General features: G+C 40.0%; 1 long non-coding RNA gene across 5 annotated transcripts in view; it reads left to right on the forward strand.

Annotated features, from left to right (window-relative positions):
* LOC128852936 (uncharacterized) overlaps positions 1-16,219 on the forward strand; it is a 33,596-nt gene that overhangs the window by 6,872 nt on the left and 10,505 nt on the right. For 4 of the 5 annotated variants that reach the window (XR_008451085.1, XR_008451084.1, XR_008451086.1 and 1 more), the window contains 4 exons: positions 8,596-8,678; positions 10,223-10,345; positions 11,754-11,932; positions 13,210-13,456. This is a non-coding gene — a long non-coding RNA (uncharacterized LOC128852936). The remainder of the gene's footprint in view (positions 1-8,595; positions 8,679-10,222; positions 10,346-11,753; positions 11,933-13,209; positions 13,457-16,219) is intronic. The other variant, XR_008451088.1, reaches the window with a different exon arrangement.

Consider the following 16,219-nt stretch of genomic DNA (forward strand, 5'->3'; position numbering starts at 1 on the left):
AGTTAATTTTGCACACAGCAGAAATGCAGAGGAGATTGCCTGAATAGGTTGTAACTAATATGCTGAAATCTGACATATTGCTGACCTGCACAACGCCAGCTGGGCTGGAAACACCACTGCTCCTGTCAGCATCATCTATGGGTAGAGGAAAAGCAGTTAAGGGGCTGCTTCTTAAACAAAGCATGTCCACTTTTACTGCGTGTGCTAACAGAACGCTAGAGCAAGGGTTAAAAAGGATTAATTAATGTTGCAGTGTTTGTTGTCTCAGTGATAAGAGATTTCTTAATGATTTTTACTTTTATTTTCCTCCAACTCTTCCATTCACATTTCTTAGAATCACAGAATCAAAGAATCATAGAATAGTTTGGGTTGGAAGGGACCTTAAAGATCATCCAGTTCCAATCCCCTGCCATGGGCAGGGACACCTCCCACTGGCTCAGGCTGCCCAAGGCCCATCCAACCTGGCCTGGAACACCTCCAGGGATGGACAGCCACAGCTTCCCTGGGCAACCTCTTCCAGGGCCTCACCACCCTCATGGTGAAGAAATTCCTCCTTCTGTCCAGTCTAAATCTGCCCCTCTCCAGTTTATCCCCATTGCCCCTCATCCCATCCCCACAAGCCTTTGTGAACAGCCCCTCCCCAGCTTTCTTGGAGCCCCTTCAGGTACTGGAAGGTCACTCTAAGATCTCCTCGAAGCCTTCTCTTCTCCAGGCTGAACAACCCCAACTCTCTCAGCCTGTCCTCGTATGGGAGGTGCTCCAGCCCTATCATCTTCGTAGCCTCCTCTGGACCTGTTCCAACAGCTCCATCTCCTTCTGATGTTGAGGATTCCAGAACTGGAGACAATCCTCCAGATGAGGGCTCACAAGGGAGGAACAGAGGGGCAGAATCCCCTCCCTCACCCTGCTGGCCACGCTGCTTTGGGTGCAGCCCAGGACACTGCTGGCCTTCTGAGCTGCGAGTGCACATTGCTGCATATTTCCATTCCAGGAAATGGGATTTATGGAATTTGAAAGAACTGTGGCCTCTTTTGGTATTGCTGGATCATATGCATGTTCTTACAATGGAGTTTCTTCATGCTTGGACCCCGATGTGTATAGACTGTTCACCACCAGGTACGTTGTCCATCACCACATTCACCTGAGCCTTTGTGGCGAAGGCTATGTAGAAGTAAACCAAAACTTTGCAGATTCTCATTTTGGTGTAAAAAACGAATTGGCCGTCTAACCTCCTTTATTACAAAAACGTGATGAAAACAATCCAGGAGAGTTTAGATGGAAAATTTCAGTGCAAGCGTTGCAGAAAACTCTTAAACAGGTCATTTCCGATATTGAACTGCTTTGTGCCCTCCAGGTGGATAATTCAATATGCACAGTAGTGCAGCTGACCTGGGAACCATTGACGCAGCTACACTCTAAAACTCACTGAAGACTTCAGCAAGCTTGGATAAGCTCTCTTAATTAATGAAGCTGGAAAGATTTAGGGGAAAATCCATTCTCTGTGATTTATGGTACTAATTGTGTGGGTTTGCTGCTATGTGCCTTTCAGCTGGGTGGGCTGCGTTTAGTGGAATCATTGGAGACTTTGATGAGGTGCTTCACGTAGACTAAATACTAACTAGAGATATTTGGTGGGAACTTTTGATTAAAGTAAATGAAGCAGATCTATTGATCCTACCAGGTAATATGGAAATGGAAATAAAGCATGGACGCAGTCAAAATATAATGGTATTTTATGGTATTTTAATTCTCTGTGAAGACCTTAGAAGCTGCAAGGCTTTGCTAATGCAGTCTCCTAAATTGAAAAAAAATTTAGTTTGAATCTGCTATGATTTTTATATGTTTGTTTTCGGCAGAGAAATAGAAATATCCCTGAATTGCACGGTGCTAGAGTTTGTGCCTGCACTGCAGCACACTTTTTCACTGACTAGCACCTCGTTTACAGCTACTTTCTGCAGTAAATCTTCTCTATTGTTTTGTCTTTATTGACTATAGCAGAAGGCTACAGCTAAAGCCACAACAGCCATCCTCCAGTACTTAGGATCACTTTTGCATCCCTCGTCTGTCATTTTAACTGCCAGTTATCTTGATGGAAAATATCTGGATGTCTCGAATCACCCAGAATAGTCAGAATCTGGAAACAGTATGAATTTTTGAAGAAACTATTCATTTAATAGAAGAGGTAAAAAACAAGAATGAAAATAAAAATGATCTGTCCTGCTTAATTTATTTCAGAAAAGTTTTCCAACACAAAATCAAGACAGCCTGCTATCCAAATCCTTATCTGCTGGCTACCTGATTTTATGATAAGGGCCTATTTGCTTTCTGCCATTTTTATTTGTACCATGGAGAGACCCTGAAAGCCATGTATTTAAAGACTACTTATTTTCAGATCATTTCTTAATGGAATGGTTATTTAGGGCTGTAGGTTTCTCCCTTTGTCTTGAAGTTTATATAGGATATAAATTGGATTTCCAAGTATCATAGAATCATAGAAGGGCTTCGGTTGGAAGGAACCATGAAGGTCATCCAGTCCAACCCTCTGTCATGGGCAGGGACACCTCTCACTAAATCAGCTTGGTCCAACCCCCATCCAACCTGGCCTTGAACGCCAGGGATGGGGCATTGACCACCTCTGTGGGCAACCTGGGCCAGTGTTTCACTGTCCTTAGCATAAAAAGGTTCTTCCTAATATCTAGTCTAAACTTCTCTTCTTTTAGTTGAAAACCATTTCCCCTTGTCCTATTACTACAGGCAAAACTTGCTCACTGAAAGGCCGACCTGAACTTTCCCTCTGAGCTGGCAGCTGGTTTCAGCTGGGACATCCATGGCCATGGGAATGTTCTTCCTGTCCATGAAGAGAAACAGGGCAGTCCTGGATCCATCCTTTCTGCTTTCAAATATCTCTATCACCCAGCAGGCTATGATAATTTTGCTGTGTTGGAGAAGTAGAACAGAAGCTGCCATGCTCGGTATCTGGGCAGCCAAACCAAGGAGTTGTGAAAGTGTTCTATCCTCAGAAGCTTCAGCTGTTGGCAGTGCAGCCTGGAAGGGCAAGCGTTTGCGCTCCGCATGCTGTCGACGGTAAGCTTGTGGAAAAGAAGCTAAATTCCTACTTTGTGGAGTTGTTCTGAGAACTAGGAGCAAGCAGTCACGGAGAGCTCTGAACTAAAGTGTGACTTAAAAAAAACCCAGAGACTTGTCCATGCTTTGGTATTTGAATAATCAGGCTCTTCATCACTCCACTGTAAATCAAAAATGATAGTTCTAATTATGCTTTGTTCACCAGTGTTTTGGAGTATGTTTTTCCATTTAGGTCCCTGTGCTATTACAGGAATCCTTCATTATTTCTCTAGTCATGCTGTGCTATCTGTCAATACCGTTCAAAGAATTGGCTGATTTTTTCCTAATTAATAGGCTGTGTTCCATCTGAGGAGGAGGTGATGCTGCTGATTTTTGGTAGTATTTAGTTATTCCTGGTAGAAAGAAATCATAAGGGCCAAATGTCACTGGCTGTATTGCTCACTGCTAATGGGAGAGGCAACTCTAAGGGAGTAGAGTGGAGAGCAGGAAACCCAGGTTTGCAAGTGCTTTATGACTCTCCAGATTTAGATAATGTATTGCAGCAATTTATTTTGTTTTAATGATGGAGAAGGGGAAACGTAATTTTTCAGTCATTTCACACATGCCATTAGCAACATAATTTGAAAAGATAATGATTTACAAACCACCTGCTATCTGGCAGATGCTTAAATATTGGCACGTGCGTGGAATATTGTAGGAAATGTATCTGAGAGTTTTAATTGCCCACTAATGTAATAGCTTTGTTCTTCTAGAGAATGCTTTCTGTACAGGTTAACGATGTAGTGCTGCTTTTTCTTTTGAAGATGATCCGCTGGGGATCTTTTTTAATAGATGACAAAGAAGGAAGATCTCCACAGGTTTAGCCTGTCCTCTTCAATTATTTTTATACTACCAGCTTTCAAATGGCAAGAAATGAGGAAAAGCATCAGGTTTGTAATTGAGTGAGACCTTCGGAAAGCAATCTGAGAACAAATCTCATGACGTGTCCTAATATGTCAAGAAAAACAGTGACTTATATTTTATCTAAAACGTGGTGAGGACCTCTGGTCTTGTCAGGAGCCCTTGGAAGTCAGCAAAAAATGTTACGTGCACCAGAAGGCCTATGGTATCACAAATCCTCTGCTAAGCTCAAGGTTACAGTGGTGGTTACATCATCAGTAAAGCTTTCAGCAGCTCTGGGTGCAGAATGTGCAATGTTGGCTATTTTTTGCAGGCACATGCGAACAGCAAGGAGCTAACACTGCAGTTGGCACCACCCTACCCCAAAAGTGTGACATCTTGATGAAAAGAGAGTGCTTTGTTCGGGGACAGAAAACCTTTGATTTGAGTACCTATGGAGAATTTTGTACCCTGGTCCAAATTCAGTTCTGAATCTGTGTTTTCATACTCCTATTCACTTTCGATGAAAAGTAAAAAAACCATCAGAACTCCCAACCCAGAAAGCCTCACATATAAATAAGAAAAAACCATAGCTGCTGTGGCAGCATAAGCTTCTGAAATTGCTTAGAGGTACTTAGATAAGCTAAGAGGTACTTGGATAAGCATCCTCATGCAGAAGCAGTGCCTACACTATTAATTTTACATGTGGACCAAAGTCAAGTGGAGATTGTGACCTTGATAAGGTGCATTTATTATGAATATTTACTATGATTGTAAAATGCTGTAACAGTCTTGCAGACAACAGGATTATAAAATCAATGCCAATAGGTTTATGAGATATGTGCGAGAAATACCAGACAGTGGGAATTTGCTTTAGCCACCATAAGGGATGTGATCTTGGCTGCTAATCTGAGCAGATGGAAAAAGCCGTATATTTTAGTTAACTGTGAAAATCATAACCTACTAGGATGTAGCCTGTATATTCGGTGAGAGGAAGGAACACAGTCATAGATGGTACTTAAACTGACTTGGGTGTCTTTACACTGATGAATCTAGCACAGGCTAGAGGTGTCCAAGCTGTTCTGAGAGAATAATCCTTCAGCAGAGAATTATCTTTTCCAGTCTCTCAAGATCTAGATGAACCAGATATGTACTTTTTATTCAAAGTTGCAGTAATACACTGGAAGGACTGATAACGACTGGGTGTTTTGGAGAAGAGAAGGCTCCCAGGAGATCTTATAGCGACCTTCCAGTACCTGAAGGGGCTACAGGAAAGCTGGAGAGGGACTGTTCACAAAGGCTTATGGGGATAGGATGAGGGGCAATGGGGATAAACTGGAGAGGGGCAGATTAAGACTGGACAGAAGGAGGAATTTCTTCACCATGAGAGTGGTGAGGCCCTGGCCCAGGTTGCCCAGGGAAGCTGTGGCTGCCCCATCCCTGGAGGTGTTCCAGGCCAGGTTGGATGGGCCTTGGGCAGCCTGAGCCAGTGGGAGGTGTCCCTGCCCATGGCAGGGGTTTGGAACTGGATGATCTTTGAGGTCCCTTCCAGCCCAAACTATTCTATGATTCTATGATTCTATTTCAAGTTTGCTGAAAATGTAGCAGAGTTTGGAAATTTGGATTTTAAACGTGAAACATTTTTGTATTAATGCATCTTACATAAGGATTAGAATCCTTGCTAAATTTGTCTTTAAATTTCAAACAATGGCATGGAGAAACGTATGTAAAAATGGAAGTGTTAGCAATCCCCCAAATGTTCCCCTTGATGCATGAGAATTTTACTTAATTGCGTGCCAGCCTCAGTTCCAGCCCGCGTATCTCTCATTCAGTGATCAACCATAATTTTGAGTGATTAATGATTGAAATGTTATTTAAATCACTGAGCACTCCTCTGTTCAGAATTTGTAACTAACTTGCTAATGAAAGGTAAAACTGAATAATCTGTCCTTTTTTTTTCTTTCTTTTGAAAAGTGCTAAAATTTTGGCTATTTCTGTTCCAAGCTACAGGGGCAACTTCCCCTTCTCCCAGTGAAACCAAAGGGATGTCTCCGGAGGAGCGATAATGTAAACATTTGCCTCTGGCAGATAAGCGGTGTCGAATAAACTGGATTTGACAGCATTAACAAATTTACTATGTTGGATTTGAATGCATTAGCTGTGGTGAACTGTGGAAAGGTTTGATAATGTCATGGCTTTCAAATTATCATCTTACCAAAGTGCTTAACAGATTTGTCTACTGTTTCATGTCTGTAAATGACTACACAATTTACACATTTAATGAATGTTAGATTACCTGTCTGCCATTAGACACTCAGACTACAGTGAATGAAGAACAGAAAACAGTACTTTCCCAGGGCATAAATGCTCACTTAACATCAATGGCACCAATGTATCATCCTACATGTCACAATGCTGTGGCTTTGGAAAATCCAGATAAAACTGATGGTTATGCCCATCCATTCACTGTAGTTAAGAATTTCTATCTATTAGCCAGGGAGAGGGGCTTGCTTGGAAAAGCTTATTTTATAGTCATTGCATGTTAGAATGGTGTTTAATCAAAACAGTGGTGTTGAACATTGATAACCTGGTGAGATTATCTCTGCTATTAATAGAGGTGACCTCTAAAAAAGGTCTTCGCTAAGGCATCTTCATTTTTCTCTTGTCTAGCAATAAAGGGAGTAAGAGAAAATAGCGTAGCATTTATTATGCGATTACAAGCGCTTAAAATCCTAAAATGAACATGGGAGCAGGTTGAACATATATAGATAAGAATGCATTTGAAAATATTTCAAGCTTGAATATGGAGTTTAGTATACGGATAGGAGTAGGCAGGTCTTGGTGACCTACCTAGTTCTCATCTTTTGCATTAGATGCATTGAAAAAGCCCTAAAAAACTTAATAGAGATGCAACTAATAAACTCTGTAGAAATAAAATTATAGCCTTTGAGCAGAGTTCCACAGAAATATAGTTTGTGCCTAATAAAAGAGTTTAATAGAGAATTTTTAATATATTTTTCAAAGTAACATGGAAAATTAAAAAGAATGCTATTGCCAGTATGAAAATTTCTAGGCAGGCTTTCTTTCTTTATTGCTATGCAATTAGGACTACTCCGTTTGTGTGTCACACTGATACATCATCTAAATTATGTGCATTGATGCATTCCCGATACCATCCTCGCTCAGCTCCCAAACCTCTTGCAGCAGCTTCACACTGGCTCTTTCGAGGCATTCGGGGAAAATTGCCTCAACCTTGCTGTAAACTGCTGTTAAATCTTTCTGGTTTGTGGGCTGAAGCTTGTGCTGGGCTTCCCATCCTAGTCTGGGCACCTTCTGTTACTTTAAACAACCAAAAGCTCTGCAATTCTGAAGCTGCCGTTCTTGAGGGAGATGGGCAGCGAGTGGCCTTGGTCATGCGTGACAGCATTGGGTTGGCCACCAGCAAGAGGAAGGAAGGCTGAGTGGTTTATTGGGGAGTTTTCGTAACAAAAAATTGGCCTCTATTTTTGATGAAAAATGTTTGCTTTAGTACTGATTATGACAATCTTTCTTTCTTAGTATTTGCTGGTTTAGTCACTTAAACAAGGCTGATAAAGATAGTCCCTTTCCTTAATTACAGTCTGCCAGCCGATGTTTTTGTCGTGTGTCCATGTCCTTAATATACCATACCATAATTTCGCTGATTATAGCCCACTGACTGGTCCTCTGCTATTTGACGGCTTTTTAACTGAAATGAGATTTTGAGCTTCTGCAATGTATTTTAATTTTCAGAGATGGTTTATGCCCATATTAAAGAGGATTGTAGTTTGTGTAAGTAAAATTTATATCTGTATTTGAGGATCTATTATACTACTTATTACATCTATTGTCTCTATAAAATCAGAAGACCGTGGTGTAAATAAGAATCAGACCACATAACTCAACCTACTCAAAAATCACAGAATCATTAAGGTTGGAAAAGAACTCTGAGATCCTCCAGTCTATCCAAAATCTCATTTAATCAATCTTATTTAATCAAATTCAGTTTCTGTAAGGCATCCTATTCCCCATTGTGTATAATTCAACTGAAAAATAATTGTCCAGCAACTATAATGGATAACAAATACAAGTTGAAATCTTGAATTTATTCGTAATCCCCTATTTCTTTTTAATAATAATCTGCTACTTATTTGTAAACTGTCAAATTAAATTTAATTGTTCATTGATTTATATATTGTTACAGTGATTTCGGCTGCATTTTTTAGGACATCATGACACAAATGCAAACATTTCTAAATAGGTGCAGCTAAGACGTCATATATAAAATTAATAAGAACGTGAAAAAATAATTAATTGTAAGAAATAACAGCACATGTTGAAGCTGGCAGTCCCAGTGCAAACATCTGTTTGTTGTCATTGCAGTGCATGCTACATATTGCTAGTTCTTCGCTTTTCCCCCTTTAATTAAATTATTCTGTAGTAATTTTAGATAATCTTTCAGTCCAAGTTTTTATGGATGTCATTATTTCACGGAGAGAGGAAACAAATGCAACGCAGTTGTGAAAATTTAGCACTACCTAAAACTGCCTGTTTGCCTTGCTATCATCTACCACCAGGATGAATGTGTCTCTAAACTTTCTTTCCTTTCCTTAGTGCTATCCTGAGGCTGGGAAATACATCAACACCTACCAATCAGCGAGAGGACACCCGTTTGGTGTGGGAGTCGTCATCCTGGGGTGAGAACCAAACCACCTCGAACCTAGTGCAGGGCCTCAAGTTGTCATTTGAGAGAGGTGCTGATTTCAAGTAACGTTTTTGGTAAAAATTCCAAACCAGAGAAACTTCATCTTGATTTGTAGTCTCTCTATAAATGAGAAGCAAACCCCCAACTTGATTTTGACTAGTGTAATGCAGATTTTCTGTCACTTAGTATCTCAGTCTTTCTTAGTTGCTTTCGGTCATAGACTCATAGAACAGTTTGGGTTGGAAGGGACCTTAAAGCCCATCCAGTCCAACCCCCTGCCATGGGCAGGGACACCTCCCACCAGATCAGGGGGCTCCAAGCCCCATCCAGCCTGGCCTTGGACACCTCCAGGGACGGGGAAGGAACCTGTAGCTGACACGGTCAAGTCATTGGACATATATCTAGTCTACTACTTCTCTGTTGGTATTAAACATCTTACCTGTCCTCTGACTTGCTCAGAGCATGTAAGACAAGTTTGACATAGTCACACCTCTGTGAAATTTTCTGTTAAAACCAATTAATTTAGGTTTTTAAAATGTTAACATGTCCTCATGTAAACATTTATTTCTTGATGTTCTATTATTCCATCACATGGCATTCATTATTTAATCTGTGTTAAAACGGATTGTGGGTGCTCCAGTTTGTCTCCAGGCGCGGAAGGTTTGTGCATCTTGGCAGACAGTTTGTTCTTTGCTGTACACACAGAGCTGGTGACAAAAATTGCAGGGGAATAAACTGAAATGATTCCTTAAAAATTTCACGATGAAACACGGAAAACGTAGAAGCCTGTTGAGATTCAACAGCTGTAGGCTGCTAGAAAGGAGATCTTACCAGAGCTGCTCTTTGCCAAACAGTCAAGCATTTTGCTCTCAGCAGCTCCCCATAGTCGTGTATGTGCTCATTGTTCCTGCTATCAGGCTTCTGTCTTTTAGAAAATCGGTTCACCATCCGCACCGGTGTTTGTATCGCTCATCTTTTCTACCACTCATGTCCTCCATCAGCTGCCCCTGCTGCGTACACTTGGCTGCTCAGCCCTGCCAGCCGCTCTGCTCCCTAGTTTGCTCCTTCTTTCTGCAACGCTACTATTTGTCATGAGCCTCTCAGCTCTACAGAAATAGCTCTCATTACTGGGTGTGCTCTGGTTATGTATAACATGCAGTCAATGAAATCTCTGCAGCCTATGGGGTCCCTTTGGAAGTCCTGTCTCGCTCTCTTTCCGTACCGGGTGCTGACAAAGCATCCTGACCCATCTGGCTTCCTTCAAAACCCTTTGCAAGAGCTACTTTTTCTTTAAAATCTCACGCTTTGCTCAGGAAAAAAGCCCAACAAACCAAACCCCAAATCCAAACCAACTCAAAATAGTGAAGTGCTCGTGCAAGGTTTTGAAGAAATTAGAACATTTGTTGAACCAGCGCCAAAATAAGTGAGGCTGGATAAAGAAAATGGCCAGTAGAATTGTTCTAGGACATTTAAGTGTTTCATATATCATGTTTCTTGCCAAATCATGCCATTAGATATCTCTTCTTTTCCGTGTAGGGCTGAAGTCCAGACTCGCTGCCGGCTGGAGCACCACGGAAACTGAGTGAAGAGTGACTTGTCCTGTGTTACACATCTGATGTCAGGCAGACCAGATGGCCACAGTCCTTGCTGAAAGCCCAGGTACTGCTTGCAGGGAGCGTGAATTTGAATGCCTGTGAAGGAAACATGAAGGTGAAGTGTCTGGGCTCAGAGTATACGGGGCCTCGTGCCGTGTCTGAGCTTACCAAGAGTGTTGTAAGCATCAAAGTCAGAATTAAAAGCTCAGAAGATGCCCTTTCCAATATATCAGGTGGAATATGCTGCACATCCCTGAATAGGTACAATTGCAAATAAGGATAAAAGTACTGAATAGAAAGTAGCTGTTATCAGCATGCTTCTTGTTGTGCTTTCATAGAGAAATAAATTGGAAATAGAATGCAGCGCCAGCCGTTGGAGGTGAAAATGAAATGAGCCAGCCATAGATATTCCAGGTTTGTGTGCTGTCTGTAGCTGTACAGCAGCAGACTTCGATTCTTGTATTCTCCTTGATTTTCTATTAAACCTGAATTTAAGATCTTATTTCATGAACTTCCTAATAATAAATTCTAAAAGCTGCCTGGGCAACTTTTGTCCAGAGTAGTAGCCAATTGTTTTGGAAGACTTTTGTAATCCACCAGACTTTTGTCACTTGCTGAGAAAGACTCAAATTTGCAGTACGGTTTTGTTTTAGCTCCGCACTGAAATGATACCTTCACAGTATAGAATTATGTCAACTTAAATTTCCATATTTCCAAAGTTGTTGTGTCTGGTTTGGAGTAATGTGTGTTTATGTTAGCAAACTGTCAAGAAAAGAAAAGAAAATCATAAGCTTCTCAGCAATACAATGGTATTTCTCACTTTTTAAGACCAGTAATAAATATATCTGGATAACCAGTAGAAATGTTTATTATAAAGGGTTTTAAGCAACTATCTCCATTGCTGTCTCATGACACTACTTTTAAGACCTTGATGAGTTTTTACTCAGTGCTCTTGAATTATGAAAAGTTAAATAATCTTCAGATAACAAGGTAATAAGAAAATGGGAGAAAAGAAATAGTCTTCCAATAGTCGCATGCAAGCAAGCTGGGTGAAGGCACGCTAACCACACAGCTATTTAATGAGGTGACTGTTTCTCCCTTGCAGAAGCATTTCTCAGCTCCTAGGAGAAAACTCAACCACCTCCTGGGCCTGCTTGGCCCAAATGCTGCTATGTGGATGGCTATGCCTTCTTTATCTCTTGTGGTAGAAGGTGAGAGCTTTTCACTGGCTGGTAAATCCCATGGGAAAATGAGTACTGCCCTAGTGGACTGAGTGATTGAAGCAAGTTGAGGAATGGAGTAGGAAAACCATCCATAACAGGTTCGATAAGAGGCATTTTAACCATGTGTAGCACCACCGAGTTAGTCAGTACCTCCAACACTTTAAAATCTCAACAGTGTAGAAACATAAATAGAATCAAGAAATGGAGACCCATCCCACAGAGATGCTAAAATCCTCTGTTCCTGCTTAGGTTTTCCTACTAGCAACTGTGGGTGCCGAGAGTGACAAGAAACGCACAACTTGAAGCTCAACAGCCTGATCAAAATGCACCCAGTAGGGGCATCTTTGCTATCATCGCTCCCAAGGTCTTGGATCAGACACTTCTGTGGCAGAAAGGCACATCCATTACTCGAACAAGTGAGACAGTTGGTAAGTGCAAGTGGCAGTTTTCTGTATGAAACAGTACGTGCAAGCCTTTTGTCTGCCAAAATCAGACATTTGACGTGCACTTACAAACTCCAAAGTGCAGATGGAACGTAGATAAGTTTTTTAAAGCAATTTTTTAACATTGCGTTCTCAATTAAGCTGCTAGTGACAGCACTCAAATGGCAGCCTTTCAAGGGCAATACCAGGGATCATCTTCGTGTTCAAATTACAGTTTTTAATTTAAGTACAATTTTTTTCTTAATGAGAATATTACGCATTCACATTTTCATTTTATTAGTTTATGTATACAGCTACTAAGTGATTTGCATGATATAGAATTTTATTTTATATTTAGCAAATGAATGGCATCCAAGTAATTTTAGATTTAATTTGATCAATATTTAATGAATTATAATTATCATTACAACTCAGAGTTTTGCACTGCCGTACATCGATGCATAATGTTTAATCAACAAGAGAGACTAAAATATAACTGGAAAACAGCTATCAAGTTTATGTTAAAGAAATATAACAGGATTATTAGGTAAATTACAGAGGTCTAATTTAATAATTTTTCTAGTTGCCACTCAAAATTTAATTCCAAGAGCATTTCCCTAATTTATATTTTTAAATATCTACATCATTTACTTTAAAAAATACACAAAGTGCTCCTTGTGTATTAGTGAATTGGTTTGCGTTGTGGATTAGTTTGTGGTATCAAGGTTTGAAATCTCTGCATTTCTAGCCAGAATTCCCAGGTGCTTTTAGTGGGAAAATGAGAATACCTTTTCTACAAGTTGTATAGGATATTTGCCTGTACGGACGGAACAGCACAGCCAATAGACTTTGCTTTATATTGCTAAGAGTCAGTTAAGGATATACTGTGAGATTCAGACAAACCATTTCAGGTTAATGTATCTGAAGACAGTGAAACCAGTCATGGAAGTCCATGAAAAATGAATGTTTAATATTAAACCTCTTGTTCCATAAACATATATTTTCCTCAGAAATGCAGGCGATCCTTTACATTTAGTAATATCAACATGATTTCTCAATTGATTTTTTGGTTAAGTAAAACTTACAAATAGTGAAACATCCTCTCGGCTTCCATGGTGGACAGAAACACGTGTCTGGAAACCAGTTTTGAAGTCTGGAAAAAGAAAAAGCTTAAAAGTTTATGTTTCACTTTAAAACGAGGCATTTAAAATCTGCAGTTATGGCTTTTGAAAACAAGTTTATGTTTAAATATTTGGAATAAACAACGCACTTTTTCTTCCCAGCTGTTTCCGAAGAAGGTAACTCAAGGCTTTCCTCACTTGATGTGATGTGTAAAGGCAAAGAGCAGTTCCAAATGCGTCGGCGCAAGGCATCTCTGGCTCTGCAACATGCTGACACCTTCAGAGGTACCAACATTTCACAGGCAATTGCTGGGCTTCTGTTGGGGCTCTTGCTGTTACCCAAAACCGGGAGGAAGATGCTCTTTACCCACAAGCTCTTGCTTTCTCTGACAGCAACTTATAACCCCAGGTAATGGAACATAAACTGAAATGCTCAATTTATTACCTATCTTGAGACAATTATTTGTTTACTTGAAGTGCAAGCTTGAATTTCAGGCTAAGAATAAGATCCAACATTTCACCCATGAAAGTAGTTTACTGTGGGAACAGCAAGAAATTGAGATGAGGGAACTTGTTCTGGAGAAGGCATAGAAAGGAAATCTCTTTCAGTAAATTGTCATTTTTCTCTTATTTGTTTAATTTAAGACACGTTTGCTACGTTTCATATAGGATTAGAAATTTGTTTGTGGTCAGATAATGAATGTATTGTGGTAAAAAGCCTCTGTTAAAGACTATCAGTTACAGCTAAATGAAAATCAAGTTATTTTTAGCTGAACAGTAATTTTCTGTTATTGAAGACTTTTGTTCTTCCAGTTAGCAATTAGAAATGAAGTTTGTGGTTCTTTTCCTGCGTGATGATTTTTCATCTTGTAGCACCCAATTTTACTTGCAGTCACGACTGGAAGTAAGTTTTAGCCTTTTTAAAGTACTTTGCTAATAACAAAATGAGTATAAAAATCGAAAAGCAAATGACTAATAACAGCCCTGGCCAAAGTATCTATCTATGGAAAGCTTTGAGTATAGAGGCATTGTACAGTTCAGCCTTGTTAGCAAATTCAGGACTAGACTCTTAATTTGTTTATTTTTGCCATAAATCATGTTTTTTAAATAATGCATTTGTGTTGTTCTTATTTTCTAGATGTCATAACATTTTTTTTTTGAAATGAGAAAAAATGACTGAATTCTAATATTATTAATACATGCAAAGTACAACTTCCACATCTGACACTGTTCATCATATTCCAAATTAATCATCAGGGACAGAACTCAATACCCCATTTCAGGCAAAGACCAATAGTTCTTGGAGAAATTAAATCATCTTTCAGAAATATCTCATCCTGAAAAGCTAATAATTCAATGCAAATGGATTTTTAGAGGAAAAACCTGAGTGTGTTGCATAATCTTTCTGTAGGGTTCTCTGTCTCATACATTAACATTTCATACCACATTTTAAATCAGAATTTGTTGAGAAACAGTTTACGATGTTGTTGCGAGTGTCACAGTCCTTTAATATTTCTGAAACAATAATAATATAATTTGGAAACTCAAGGGAGCATCACTTAAATCTGATCAAGACAAACACAAAGGAAAGGACAGAGATAGAGCAGGAAATCCTCCATTTTGCAATGACATTTCTATCTCAGCTTTTCCCTGCCCTATTCTACTTGAGAACAGTGTGGCCAACCACTTCTACAAAATAACGTGCAATCTGCTTTTCTATTACCCTTCCCACTTGGTATGAAGATTTAATGGAGAATGGAAAAGACGTTAAAAGCATATTTATTTTTAACTGTTCTGCTCCGGGCAGTGGGTAGCTCATGGATATGCAGTGAGGGAGAAAAGGACTTGGGCAGCCTGAGCCAGTGGGAGATGTCCCTGCCCATGGCAGGGGACTTGGAACTGGGTGATCTTTATGGTCCCTTCCAACTCAAACTACTCTATGATTCTACGATTCTACCCTGTATCTAACATGGGAACAAGGAGATGTTGGACTTGGAAGGGAAAAAGCTGGACTGGGATATTTTTTTGTTCCAAACAGTGTTTCTAACCCTTGCCACTTTAAAGATATGTTGGCCATATAAAACCATAAAGGATCTTCCCGCCATCCCGAATTATAAACCAGGTGTTCAGTTCTGAGAGGAATGGGAACCAAGCTCAGCCTCATCAATGTGTGTTGCATGTTGCTTTCTGGTCCTCCCAGGTTCTGTTTTTATGGATGATTGCAGCAAATTCTTCAGCACCAGTAGAGTTGTAATATACTCTAAGAGCCAATAGAGAGGTTGATTTGTAAGTTTTTGGATTATACTTTTTTCCATTGTACGGATAGTCTTTTTCTAAACATATTTGTGCTCCTGGAGGTGCAAGAAGTGAGATCGTCAGCAGGGTTCGCAGTCAATGAGTCTCTGTGTTCGCCCGTGCCCTCATGTCATCCCGTGCCCTACGCAGCCCTCCTTCAAAAAGGCTGCCCTGCAAGACCTCTGATCACTCCTCAGCTACCTCTGAAGGAGCTGCAAAAGATACCTGACAGAAATAAATCTGTCATCAGTAGGCTTGGCTTTGCTCTTGAGGGATATCTCCTTCCATCGGGAAGTTCTCAGCATCGTCAGTTGGAAAAAGGATGATCAGTCCTGCTCTGTCGATGCCAGGGTATCTGCTTTGAGATTAAATTTACACAATAAACAATGGGCTGCATACTTATGAATCTTTTTAGACTAGTCTTAGCCAAGACGTAATTTAATCCTTATGTTTCATTGAAGTGACATATTAATTATTGATTATGCTTAATGAATATGCTAATATGCAGAATTCAGGCGGTTTCTGCTGCCCTGCTGTGCTCTCTAGGCCCTCATGCATTTTTTAACAGGTGTCTGTAGGAGACAGCGTCTGGGCTTACGCCAAGGCACCGTAATGAATACCACATACAGAGTTCAAGGGCTGGTGCACGTCCTTCAGGAATAACATCAGAAACTTCTTTTGTCTAACAGTTGTTCTCAAATTTTAAATTAGATTATTCACTGTTTCCCCGTGTAAATAGGGTAACTTATTAGTGGTTTTCCATTCCGCTGGGAACATAACACAAAGTTTGGCTTCACTTTCCATTTCAAATGGGTGCGGGCAGAAAAATAAGAGGAAAGAAGTTTAGGCAAACGGTCTGGTCAATAATATACTAAAA

This window comes from Cuculus canorus, chromosome 8, assembly GCF_017976375.1.
Source record: "Cuculus canorus isolate bCucCan1 chromosome 8, bCucCan1.pri, whole genome shotgun sequence".
In the NCBI taxonomy this organism is placed as follows: Eukaryota; Metazoa; Chordata; class Aves; order Cuculiformes; family Cuculidae; genus Cuculus; species Cuculus canorus.